This window comes from Coffea arabica, chromosome 7c (genome assembly GCF_036785885.1).
Source record: "Coffea arabica cultivar ET-39 chromosome 7c, Coffea Arabica ET-39 HiFi, whole genome shotgun sequence".
NCBI classification, from domain to species: domain Eukaryota; kingdom Viridiplantae; phylum Streptophyta; class Magnoliopsida; order Gentianales; family Rubiaceae; genus Coffea; species Coffea arabica.
The window spans coordinates 23,645,846-23,659,803 of NC_092322.1; the positions used below are offsets into that span (position 1 = coordinate 23,645,846).

Sequence of the window (13,958 nt, forward strand, 5' to 3'; positions counted from 1 at the left end):
ATGATGAAGTCCTAGGAAAAATTGCAGAAATACAAAATGAGAGAAATCTGATAACACTAAGTGAATTCAAGACGTGTAATCACTTTCCTTGAAGTTTGATTGCCCCCACTAGTTTGCTAATCAGGTATTGGGCAAAAACTCTAGAATACAATGGATTTGAGAAGACAACCAAATAGCAAGTTCTTGGATTGTCTTGACAAGAATTAGAATGCTGAAAAATTAGTTAATTTTTTTCTTATGTTAAAGTAGTTATTTATTTTGCTATAACACCTAGAAAACGTTCATGTTAACAAGCATGAATTGATAGTGCAACCTTTCAAAAAATTCACATGAAAATGTGCCAAATGAAGTTACAGAAAATTCACAGGCAGCCTTTCAGAAAATTCACATGAAAATGTGCCAAATGAATTTGCAAAAAATGACCGTTATAGGGATCGAAATTCCCATCTTCATCGATTGCACGCTTCAACTCTTTTCATTCTGAGTTTTATTACAAATATTTCAAAAAAATCAAGTGAAGCTTCTTGGATGTCTAGATATCAAATGGAACGTGTATCAAAATTGTATACGAACAAGTATGTTTCCATCTTCATCTCTGAGTATGATTTCTGCATGCTTTGTGAATGTGAAGGAAGTGCTAATTCCTCCATCCACACTAATTGGATACACTTTTATCCAAGATTCTATCACCCCATAATCCTTCATAACCCATAGTTCACAATGCTCAGATCCACCATCAAGCGATGAGCTAGGGGAAAATAGAAAAACATAAAGGGATTCATTGAATGCACCAATTAATTCCATAACTTCATGATCTTCCCTGTCGTGGTTAGCTAATGCAATCTCTTTGAATATTTCTTCTTAGAGATCAAAGGACAAGATCACCATTTCCTCGTTTTCTTCAAGAGATGCCAACCAATGAATCGACTGATTAACTAAATCTTCTAAACAGGTAATGGAAAAGTCTCGGAAAAACATCAACTGGAATCTGTTTCCCAGAATTCAAGTTAAGTGAGTAGAGCTTAACTTCAATAGACTCATATTCTCTACCTTCCTCATCATCAGTGGTATCATCTTCATCAACAACCATATCATAAGCTCTTGAAAAGGTCAGACGATCTTATAGTCATTGGCTTCTTTGTTATATGCAAACCCAACAGTCACGTCGTTTATGTGCTCCCTATTAGTTCTTGGAGGAGGTAGTAACTTAAGTTTTCTAATGGATGATTGCATAGGCAAATCATGAAACCAATCTCATATTTCCCTCCAACACACAACAGGCCATTGAATGAACTGACAATTACATACTTCATTCCGTCGGTTAAAAATGGCATTATTAATTCTAAACAATTTTGGAATGATACATTTTCAATCGACTTGAAAGACCATGGATTATAGCTGATAGTCAAATACAAGAGATATCCATTAGCTTTTGCAAGAGAATCTTTCAAGTATACATTTACGAAACTCGGGTCTCTGATCAAGTTCTTCCATGATCTTGAAACGCACAAGATGGATGCTTCTCCCCCTCCCTCCCATCCATTTTCAATCGACTTTAAACGCAACTCATTTATTTGTGTTTTCATTTCGTAAATGGATGAGAGATATCTAGATCGTGAATTTCTTACTTTCTTTTATTTTTTTACAATAATTTGGTTAAGAATTTTTTTAACGGATGCCTAATGAACACTCATTTATTCACCTAATTAGGCGCGTCAATGGGTAGGGTTTGAGTTAGATTTCTTTGATCCAGATCCAAACCCATTTAATTTAATTAAACCTAAACCCAGATCCAAACCCTTTTGGGTTTGAAAAAGTAAGTCCATACCTAATCTCTCATGGATCTGGGTATCCAATGGATACCCATGCATTTTTTCTGAACATAATAAAGTAAAATTGTATTAAAAATGTATAGAGTTCATAAATAATATAAATATCATATAATTTTTGTTTTCAAATAATAAAACTAAGATTCAACAAGTTGAATGCAATATTATGAACTCAAAGAAAGAATTATTATTGACTACTTCTATATATTTTCAAAGATTTAACTACATCCACATCCAATCTTTTATTTGTTTACCTTTACCTTTTCTCCTTTTTCTAAAAAAGTTTGTATGAATTACAATGCCAACTAAGATTAGCTTTTAAGAAAGAAAACAACCATAACATATATAAATATTCAGCCTTATTAAAAAAATGTAATTTTGTACCTCTTTTTCTTATTTAAGTCTCAATGTTGGTAGATGTCTTGCAATCCAACCCTAAAATAGTGAATGAGATAAAAGTCATTTGACTAAGAACTACTGGCAAATAAATAATAGAATAAGAAGATTTATAAACATTTATTCATTTTTTTTATTCAATCCAATCATCTGTAGTCACTAATGTTTCAACCACATCTGCAAGCAATTTAGCACGAGTCTCATCAATCACCCTACCACCAATACTAAATGCAGATTCTAATGCCATGAAGTCTTATTGTACTCGATCCAATGGCCATATAATATTAGATTATTTCATAAATTTACTAATATATATATTATTTAATTAAATATACATGGGTCTAGATAGGGTATGGTATGGGTTTGGATTTGAATATGGATCCTAAAAAATTAGATCCTATCCAGACCCATGACGCTCTCACAGGGTCTGGGTTTGGATAAGATCTGGATTTAAGAAATTAAATCCAAGCCCTACCAAAATATATTGGACCCGTTGACATGCCTACACCTAATTTACTCTAAACCCTTCTCAGCTTATGCTAAAGAATTAGCTCCATTTTCCACACTTGCAACAAATTATAGAAGTAGAAAAATGAACAAACTTTTTCAGGTTTCCAGGGCATTTTATAAATAGGCTCAACAAAATTATTTAAGAATTAGAATGGGCAATTACATAATTTATCTCTATAATCAAATTAAGATTTATGAAGATTAAAATGTTCAAAATATGCTCAAAATATGTTTCTAGTGTTAAGGCGCACCATTTTTTTTGGAAAAGTCTATTTATGTTATATAGTCTAAGTTTTTTTTTCTTACTTATGTTTTTTAGACAAGACCATGAATTGTGAGTTGCAATTTCCACGGCTGTAAATTAAATACCCATGCCGTATTACAACCTATGTTTTTAAACTCGGCCGGTCCGATTGAGAATCAACCAAGTGTCCGGCCCGAATTATTCTAAAAAACCGGATGAATAAAAACTCAATCAAATTCAGTCAAAAAACGGGTTTGATCGAGTTTAACCGAAAAATCGAAAGAATCGGTTTGTGTGCAAAGCTGATTTTTTTTTTTTGAAAAAAGTCAAAGCATTTTCAATATTATGTTTTGACCCTAGGTTGTTAAAAATTATTAATTATACCTCAAATATTTATACTTTATAAATGTTGTCCATACATTTGGTGTTATTATTTAATTAGGTCCATAATTTTAATTGTAAAATTGTTAATGTTCATTGAATAATATAAATTGCTACTCGATCATTCTAATTTCTTTATATTTTCTTGTTACATATATTTGAAACATTAAATATATATGAATATATCTTTATTAATATTAACAAGCTCTTAGGTATTTTATATACAATATTTTAATTTTTAAATAATTTTTATTTATGATGTCATCCGCTTCAACCCCAATTGAACCCGATTGAGCATATTGACCCCTAACCCTTGATTTCGACCGAGTCAATACCCGACCCAAGTCTGAAAATACAAATTACAACTTTTAAAATGTACCAAATGTAAAAATGACCTATGGTATTGAATAAATTCTTATTTTTTTCATCTTTCTGTCAAATTGAAAAAAGTACAAATCGGAATGCAAAAAGTGTTAGAACACAACCTCACTTATGGGTATACCATGTTTTTGGTCTTAAAAAAGCTGATTTGCAATTAGATAGTCATGTTTAATCCAATATAAATTCCAAATACGATATGTTAATCAACCTATAATTAATATTGAATCTCTCAAAATTTATGACGTTTGAACAATTTTTAAGCGGCTTAATTATGGTGGATTTCACACTTGGTACTAGTTGATCCCATTGTTTTAAATGATAAGTCAGTCCTTGATAGACTAGTCTCAAGTTAAAAATTTGGGAAAATTGTTTAAAACGTTCCTCACATTTTACAAGATGACTTTTTTCATCATTCACTTTTAAAAATGTAATTTTATGTCCCTTACAAATTTACATTGACTAAATTTGGTCCCTATCTAGGTTTCCGACTAGTTTTTGACCGGAATCCACCATGTGGCTTGCATGTGATCATTTTTTAAAGGTAAAATTGTCAAATCAATTTTTTACATAATCTGATTCATAGTCCCTCACATTTCACAAAATGAATTTTTTCGTCCCTAACATTTTACAAAATGAATTGTTTCATTTCTTACATTTCAAAAAATGAAATTTTCCATCCCTCACATTTTTCGAAATAATTTTTTCATCCCTCATTGATCATGTGTACGGATAACTTTTTTTCTAGAAATCCACGTATATGTCTATTTGATTTTACCTGAACAGTACAAATAACATGTAATTTTTCTCTATTGGATTTCATCTAAACATGCTAATCGTAGTTATACACATGCTATTCAATAGATATATATAGGGGTTTAAAACTAATAATTTTGTTTGAAACCCATGTATATATTTATATGATTTCACCATTTGAACCTATTCAATATTTGTGACCTTTCTCTTTTGGTAATAATTTATTTATTGAGTTATATAATAATTTCATTTAATTAATGGGTCCTAACTCGAATTCTATAATTGTGCTAACAAATTTCAGTTTAAATCTGAAATTTCTACTCGACACTTTTAAGACCAACAATTGAATTACTTGTCTTGTGATTGTGTTAAAATTTGAAAGTGCCAATCACTTATTTCTTTTTGTCATACTTTTCTTTTGTTTATTTTTCTGTCCAAATTTACTTCGATATAAACACTCGATAATATTTAAGATTAAATGTCTTCTTTATTTTCAAATTTTGAGTAAAAGAAAATGAATATAAATAAAAAACTAACAATTTTTTTAAACACATGTATATATCTATTTGATTTCACTTGAGCAGTACGAATAGTATGTAATATATATCTATTTGGTTTCACATACTATTCGTACTGTTCAGGTGAAATCAAATAGATATATATATGGATTTAAAAAAAATTATTCACAAACATGATCAATAAAAGATGAAAAAATTCATTTTGAAAAGTGTGAAGGATGAAAAAATTCATTTTGTGAAATGTAAGAGACGAAAAAAATTATTTTATAAAATATAAGGGATTATGAATTGAATTATATAAAATTTGATTTGACAATTTTACCCTTAAAACATGATCACATGCAAGGCACGTGATGAATTCCAATAAAAAACTAGTTGGAAACATAAGTAGGGACCAAATTTGACCAATGTAAATTTGTAAGGGACGTGAAATTACGTTGTTAAAAGTGAGGGACGAAAAATGTTATTTTGCAAAATGTGAGAAACGTTTTGAACAATTTTTCCTAAAAATTTTGCCAAATATTTGGTTAATGGAAAAAAAATCACTCTCTACGTATAAGAAGGATTGCGCATCATATTATTTTCCATAAACAAGCTATTCCTTGGAATTCATTCGAATCAAACTTCGGCCTAGATTCTTATAATGAAAATGTAGGGCTAGCATAAGAGTTCAAATACACGCAGTAAACCATTTTACTTCAATCAAAATTAGGAGATCTTTTTGACACAATATAGATGGAAGAATGTAAATGCACATATTATTTCATGTCCAAGTGACAATTCAATACCGTACCTGTATAGTTTAGGCAAGGTGCAACATGTGTGCATCTCACAATCCGAAGATTACAAACCAAATATGACAATATTCACAAATTTTTCTTTCGTAAAAGTTGAATATCTTGTCATAGCTAGTGCAAAGAGGAGGGTAATGAAATTCAATATGGCACTAGTTCCAGAAATTATAGTCAAATCGACAAGAGTTCAGTCTAGAATTTCATAATCTCAACCAAGCAAATTCAAATCAAGTTAATGAGTTAACACAAGAAAATTGCAATCAACTGTGATACCATTAATCAAATTGAAATCAAGACAAAAGGTTATTAAGCTAAACCCTCCCCACTATGTAATACTCATTGAAGCGTTACATTGTTTATAAAAGAAGGAAAAGAAGGCCTGACACTTTACTAATCTCTTTCTACTAATTTTAACTCCTTTAGGTCAATAACCTTTTGCTAATATCAACCAATTTTTATTTTTACTTTCTTGTACACCTGGCGAGCATCAGTAGAACAAAATATTAGACCTTTAATCTCAAATGACAAGAAAACCCTTGATAGACTAGTCTCGTCTTAAAAATTCTTTTTCCCAAATATTTGGCTAATTGCAAAATCACTCTGTAAATATAACGAGGTTTTCTTAGATGATACTAGTTACCAAAAAGGAGCTATCCAAAAATTGATCTTTGGCCTAGATTTTTAACACGATATTCTTAATGCAAAATTAAGAGTTCATATAAAAGCAATAACAAGGTTAGATGATCTTTTCGACAAATAGAGAGACTAAGAAGGTTAATGCACATATTACCTTATGTCATGCTATGCCAGTATAGCTCAGGTAAGGTGCATCACATAATCCTAAGATTACAAACCAAAATACCACATTCGCAAGTTCTTTTGTAAAAGTTGGATATGATGTCATGGATAGTGCGAAAAGGAATTTTGTAAAATCCAAAAAGGAATTAATTACAACATTTATAGCCAAATAAAAAAAAAAACAGTTCAGTCTAAACTTTCATAGTCTAAACCAAGCAAATCCAAATCAAGTCAATATAGTTAACAAAAGAAAATTATAATTTTAACTTTGATACCATTAACCAAATTGAAATCAAGACAAGTTATTAACTCAAATCTTCCCCACAATGTAATACTCGTTGAAGCCTTACATTGTTTATAATGAAGGCTTGACACTTGACTCAAGTTCTAAAGTATGAAATTGGGATTGGTTTTGTATCTTTTGCTCTTGTATAAGTAAATTATTTGGTGGCTGGAATTTTTAGGTACTAATACTACTATCGGCTCTCAAATTTTTATCATGGCTTTTTGGAATAGTGAAGGTGCCGTTTTGAGACCAAAGGGCATAACCTTCCATTGATAATGATGATTTGGAATTCAAAAGTCAGTTTTGTGCCTATCTTCAGGGTGTATTCCCAACTGCCAGAATCCAAATTTTAAATCAAATTTTGAAAACCATTTTGCTTTAGAAATCTGGGCAAAAAGTGTAAATCTGTTGGGAATTGGAAACTTGTCATCAAGAAGGAAAATATTAAGAGGCTGGTAATTGATTACCAATCTCATCTTACCTCTTACCTGTTCAGATCTCTTGTTGACATAGAATGCTTGACATGCCCAATGAGAATCAGATAGCTCAATAAGACCAAATTTCAAAAGTTCTTCACATTCTTGTCCTGCAAGTTTAGTATCCTTAGGATTCATTCCTGAATGACTAACTTTTGTGGGATTAATATCCTCATTCTTTTTGAAAGGAAGTCGGATATACAAATCAGAATTTTCCCACAAAGGATGGTTGCATTTTTGTAAGAACTCTTGATGGTTTGAACTAGGGGTGTAGAGAATTCGAGTAGCTTGAATCGAGCTCGCGAGTAGCTTGACTAAGTACTCGACTCGAGCTCAAGAAAAATCGATCTCGAGTCGATCTCGAGCTAATTGCTACAGTAAATCGAGTCGATTCGAGTAATTAGGAACAAGAAATTTTAGCTCGTCGAGTAGCTCGAGCTCGGTGACATATATGTATATTTTATATATCAATTTACCCTTTTAGGTTTGTTAGTTAGAATATTTACGGGCTTAGTCAGCTATATTGTAATAATAATGAAGGGTGAATATGTAATTTTGGTTGAAAACTAAAAACGATGAAATAATGAATCCGTCCTTCATTCGTCTTCGGTACTTCACTCTTCAGTTCATTCTTCAGCCTTCAGTCCTTCACTCTCAAATCCCAATCTCTCAAGTCTTTGGCTCATCTTCTCAACTGTCACAGTAGAGACATCTGAAGCTTTAAACACTTCCGCAGTTCAAGCTACTCTTCCTTCTTCCTTCTCCTGGAGCTCAAAATGGAGTAGGTAGCAGTAGCAGCGTGAGCAGCTCAGCAGCCGAACAATTTCAAATCAAATCAAAACCCACCAAATTCAACAGCTACATTTGACAAATTGAGGTACTTATTGTTTATTTGTGTAGTAAATATGTGCATTATGAGGTTAAATTTGATAAGTCTAATATTAATTTTTAATCTCCAAACCCTAACCAAAAAAATTGGGGGCTGCAGCCTGCGATTCAATATATTCCATTTGCGTATCTCATTCGCTCTCCATTGCTGCATTGGACCTTTGAGGAAATGGAGGGCAGCTCGATTCCTTCAACAAGTGATTCGGCAGTTGGCGCTACAGCTCCAAGAATTGGTAAGTTTCTTGACATTGGCTCTAAACATGTTTGTGGGTTTTTCTTTGATGTGAAAATGCACTGATTTCAGTTGGATTATTAAGTGTTACCTAGCTAGTATATTAATAAGATTAATGAGAATATTCAGTTATGTTCTTAAGTTGGTCATCTAGAGAATAATTTTGATGCTATCTTATGCAGTTTTATTTAACACAACAAATTATTCCAGGAATTAGAAAAATTAAAGACAATCTTCATTACTGTTGGTAGTTCCTTTTTGGTAGTTCTCTTAACCTGGCAGCTAGTAGTTCATGCTGTTTAGATGGTTCGTTGCCATTTTGGTGTGTGTACGCCGCAGCCCTCCATAACGCACCCATGTTAGATAGGAGGTTCAAGTCTAGAGAAAAATTTGAACCCAAGACATCATTCAATTCGAGAGCTTATTTTATTGCTAAACTACTCTTGGAGGCGTATCATCCTATTAGATGAGTATTTTTGGTGATCCGGAACTCCTAATAGACGAGTACGCTACTATACAAATCCTTTTAGCTTTACCGAATCAAGACTTGAAAATAAAAAAAAGGAATTCCTAACTTAATTGGTTGTTGTTATACTTTGTATTCACTTCGATTTCATCTTGTATAAAGAAGGATATTTTTAATAAGATTGAGAGACTTGAAAGGAATATGTGAAACTTCTTTTTTTTTTTGTGTGAAGGAATATGTCAAGGTTCAAATTGAGAAGTTTGCTTCAAAGGGTAATTGCCCATACTAACTCTTACCCCGAGTTAGTTTTTCATTTCCCTAGTTTCTTATTATCTTACTTGTTGAGTTTAAAAGATTCTTTCTATTATGCTACAAAAATCAGAAGTCTTCTGTTTAACGGAAATCGACTCGTTTGTTTTCCCAGAACAAAAAAGCACAATCTATATAATTCCCGCAACTTAAATAAGAACCCCTTCTGTTACCAGTTTCCACTACTTGTTAATTAAAGTATTAATCCACAATTGAAAATTTTAGACTTCGTTTGGATTGTATTTTCTCGAATTTTTTGTAAAAAAAATTATTATAATGATTTGATATATGTAAAATAAAAACATGATTTGAAAATATGTTCACGAAAAATATAAAAAAAAATTGTAGCAACTTTTCAAAAATTCAAACACACCCTAAATGCAAGTAAGTTATATCTATATAAATTTGTTATTGTAGAAATAAATTAGTATTTATTAGTTTGTTTATTGATTTTAAAGTATTACATTATTTGCATTTCCACCACCTAAATGCAGCCACAAAAAGTTGTCCTTGAATATGAGCTGCCCAATGTTTGAAGTTGCATAAGGAGCAAATAACTTGCTGGAAATCAGGTCCATCTTTTTTGTGAATTCTCATTTTCTTATTCTTAATTTGCTTTAAGTTGTGTTCAAATTTTAAATTTATATTGTACATAAGTTGGTTGATTTGTCTATTGTGTATGGCTAGGTATCGTAGATTATACACCGAAGTTTGAAGATGCATAAGGAGCAAACAAGCTGTTTCATTTACCAGATTACAAACAGGAGCTTCTAAATGCTTATTAGACTCCAGAAATTCTGATGGCTGCACTCCTAAATTTCCCTAAATTTTTCCTTTCAATTGGCTGCACTCTTTTTTCTATTTTCGTGAAATTCTGATGATGTTGAGAACAGGTTGTTGCTTATGTATATTGCTGAAATGTTAATGTGGATCATGGCCACTTAGTTTCTGCATGCGTATGGTGTTTCTTTAATCTGCCTATCCTTTTGTTTCTCATTGGCTTCTCTTTTGCGAAATTTCTGAATTTTGGAAGCTAAAATTCTTGAATCTTGAATCCTTATTAATCTTATTGATTCCCCTGGGCATGTTGATTTCTCATCTGAGGTGACTGCTACTGCTGCCCTTTGTATTACTGATGGTGCATTTGTGGTGGTTGATTGTATTGAGGGTGTGTGTGTGTCTAAACAGAAACTGTCCTTCGACAGGCTCTGGGAGAAAGGATTCGGCCTGTCTTAACCTGTGAACAAGATGGACAGGTGTGTCCCAAGGAACAGGTTATGCTCTATGTATCCAAGATGATTCCAGCATCTGACAAAGGTAGATTCTTTGTTTTTGGCCGTGTGTTTTCTGAAAAAATTGCTACTGGCATGAAGGTTAGAATCATGGGTCCTAACTATGTTCCGGTAGAGAAAAAGGACTTGTATGTTAAGAATGTCCAAAGAACAGTTATTTGGATGGGTAAGAAGCATGTGTTGCTTTTCAATCTGGGCTTTGTGATGATTTGCAAGTGGAAATTCCTATTTGCTGATTTTGAGTTAGTGAAGACGTTTGCTGGGTTTTTTATTCCCTTTTGTTTTTGGGTGCCTAATATCTTACAATCAATGGTTTGTATACCAACCAGGATAGGAAAACTTGCTTCATAAAACAGAGAGGTGAATTTTTGTTTGTGTTCATTTATGCAAAATGTTGCTGCATGGAATTCCAAATGGGTTGGATTGACTCTTTGGTTTACCTCTTCAAGGAGAAATTTAAAACTTGCTCATATTGAGTTCTATCAGTAGCTTTTGTGGTGTAATATGTATACATATATGCCACCGAGCTGTGGTGTAAATTTTAGCTTTTGTGGATGTAGAGGCGTAGAGCAATGAAGTTCTTTGTCTCCACTCTCCCTTGTCGTGCATGTTGCTGTGCAGTGCAAGATTGCATCTGACCTTATGTTTAGTGCAAGTCTGCAAGACTTTCTGGCTCAAGGACTTTATGGCTTCTAAGTTTGATTTCTTTGCATTGCAATTAATCTTGTTCAATTGATATTAATGTACTTTAATTCGAATGTTTAGTGCAATTTAGTTTATTGTTCAATACAAATTAGTAGTGCTCAGTGCCCATCGTTGAGAATTCTTTAGATTCTTTGGAATTGTGGAAGAAACATGAGCAATTCGAGCTCATTCGAGCTCGAGTACTCGACTTGATATCGAGCTCGAGGTACATGTAGAGCTCGATCGAGTTGAGTTCGAGCCTCCATAGGCTTGTGTCGAGTCGATCTCGATCTTTTGTTTCTCGAGCTCTGATGGTCTGCGTCGAGCTCGAGCTCGAGTACGCTACTACTCGAGCTCGACGCGGCTCGATTTCACCCCTAGTTTGAAGCACAAGATTCCTGAATGATTTTTTCTTGGAAGCCTTTGAGCTGGGCTTCTATCAAAAGAACTTGTTCTTCTTGAAACGGGTATAACTTTGGGATATCAATAAAGGGTTTAAAATATTTTTTTGATTTAATCCCTTTTCCTGTAAGAAGATATTTATCTTCTCGATAAACATCAAATCCTAGCAAAAGATCCTTAGTAACAAAGGTGTCACCAAGAAATTGTGAACTCACATTTTGAGTGAAATGGGAATTTTAGTAATAAACTTAGTATGGAAAAGTTTCCCATCAGCTCCTCTGAATTCATGAACATATGGAGTCCAATATTCATCTGGTAAAACATCTTTTTTCATTATGGAAAGTGCAGCACCAGTATCAAAAGTGCAATAAGAGGAATGGATTGAGAATACTTATCCAAAAGAATATGAACAAGAGCTTGAGGATAAGTTTTCTTATCAATTTTTTCTGGGGTTGCAGCAAAGACTTCATCAGGGACCTGTAAAGCCAAAAGAGTGGAGTCAGTTGGTTCTTCTTGTTCAGAAAATTCAGATTCTAAATCAGAAATATGAAAATAAAGTTCATTCTGTATTTCTGAGATAAGATGTACTCCCTTTTGGTTTTGGGGACAATTTTTTGCAAAATGTCCTGGCTTTCCACATATGAAACATCTGTTTCCTTTCTTTCCTCAAAATTGCTTGCCTTTCCTTTTAAAATATCTCCATTTCTTTTTGAAAGGTCTTTTAGGAAAATCTTTATAACTTTTGCTGAAACTTTTGTGCAAATGTCAAGCATGTGTCCATTTTTACTGCTTTGATCCAAGAGTCAAGTGACCCTTCAAGAAAGTTATTCCCAAAGGTCATATTACTGAGTTGTTTCAACAGTTGCAATACAAGCATGCTGATATTTTGTGAATCTAGTGTCAAGTAGAGCTACTCGAGCTACTACTGGCAATCCTTTTCTCCCATGAAATGATAAGGAAATCCTGATAGCTCCGAAATGAATAGGGGTATATCCTTGTTGCTTCCACTATGAAGGAAAATCATTAGGAATATGAAGTGTTATAAACTGTTCCTTCTTGGTGGCAGGAATAGGATGCTAATCAACCTTAGAGGCTTGGATGCATTCTTTAACTCCTTTAGGATGATATTTAATCAAAGATTTGATTTGTCTTAAAGGAGAGAAAGATTGTTTACCAAAAGCAGTATAAGGATTAATAACAGGCAAAGAGGTAGGATTAACCACCTCTGGTTCAATAGAAACTTCATAGATATGTATGAAGATGAAAAGAAGCAATATTTAGAATATTTGCATCCTATGTCTTATGCCATAGTTAGTAGGCAAGTTGCAATTGATCTTCTGTATGTTCGTATTTCTATGATTGCTTTTGAAAACCTCTCATACAAATAATCTAACATATTACTATTAATTTTATTTAACACAAGACCACTAGAAGTAGTAATACTAGAAGCACTAGATTCCACCAGTCTTTAAGAATTCCTGCAAAATGAGTAGTAAACACAGATAAGATCTCAAAATGAGATTCTTCAGTTAAATTTTGAAAGCCAGGACATTTTGCAAAAAATTGTCCCCAAAAGCAAAAGGGAGTACTGTTTCTCCTGATGGTAGAACCGTAGGAGCAGCATTTTGAATCTTTGGGATATGTCTAGAACCATTTTTAACAAATGATTCTAACTTTGGGAAATCTTCCTCTTTGAACATAAAACATTCGTCAACTGGATTGAGAAACGATTCAAGCTCTTGATTCAAGCATCTGGTTGGTTGGATCAATTTGGGTTTCCATTCTTGTTTCTGTGTTTGATTCCTAGCTTCCTTTTCTAAAATGTCAAGGCATTTTTGGTAGTAAGGATGGAGGGATTTTTCGTCCTTTTTTGGTGGTTGGTAAACCAATGAGGATGGAATCTGGTAGCCATTAAAACAACTTCTGGCTGACCTAAAATTGTCAGTATCTGGCTCATGTGGTTTAGGACCAGGTTTACAAGGTGAAGGATGATCAATTGGTTGAGGATCAACTGCAGTGTTTCTCAAAGAATGTAGCACCAAATCTTGGACTTACCTTTGTGACTGGTTCGCTTGGTCCAATATCAAATTTAGGAACATATTCCGCTAGACGTATTCGTGGACGTTAGTCCTACTTAGGCTCTTGAGTGTCTAGCGTTTACGTTGTCATATAAAATTGTACATGCAAATGTGTACTTTAATGGTGCATTTAATTTATTACTATATCATAGATTGGAATACTTGCCATGTTATCTAGTTAAACATCGAGGATCTTACTAATGAGACCGTGTAGGGGATTTTTAGGAGCCAAGGGTTTGGG

The 13,958-nt window shown here is 33.0% G+C and overlaps 1 long non-coding RNA gene across 2 annotated transcripts; it reads left to right on the top strand.

The window, feature by feature from the left end:
- The first annotated feature begins 7,984 nt into the window (after positions 1-7,984).
- On the top strand, positions 7,985-10,257 carry LOC140010400 (uncharacterized). 2 transcript variants are annotated; one of them, XR_011817682.1, is made up of 5 exons: positions 7,985-8,243; positions 8,355-8,487; positions 9,185-9,224; positions 9,756-9,833; positions 9,949-10,257. It is a non-coding gene; the product is annotated as an uncharacterized lncRNA (long non-coding RNA). The 2 variants fall into 2 exon arrangements; XR_011817683.1 differs by lacking the exon at positions 9,185-9,224.
- The last annotated feature ends 3,701 nt before the right edge of the window (positions 10,258-13,958 follow it).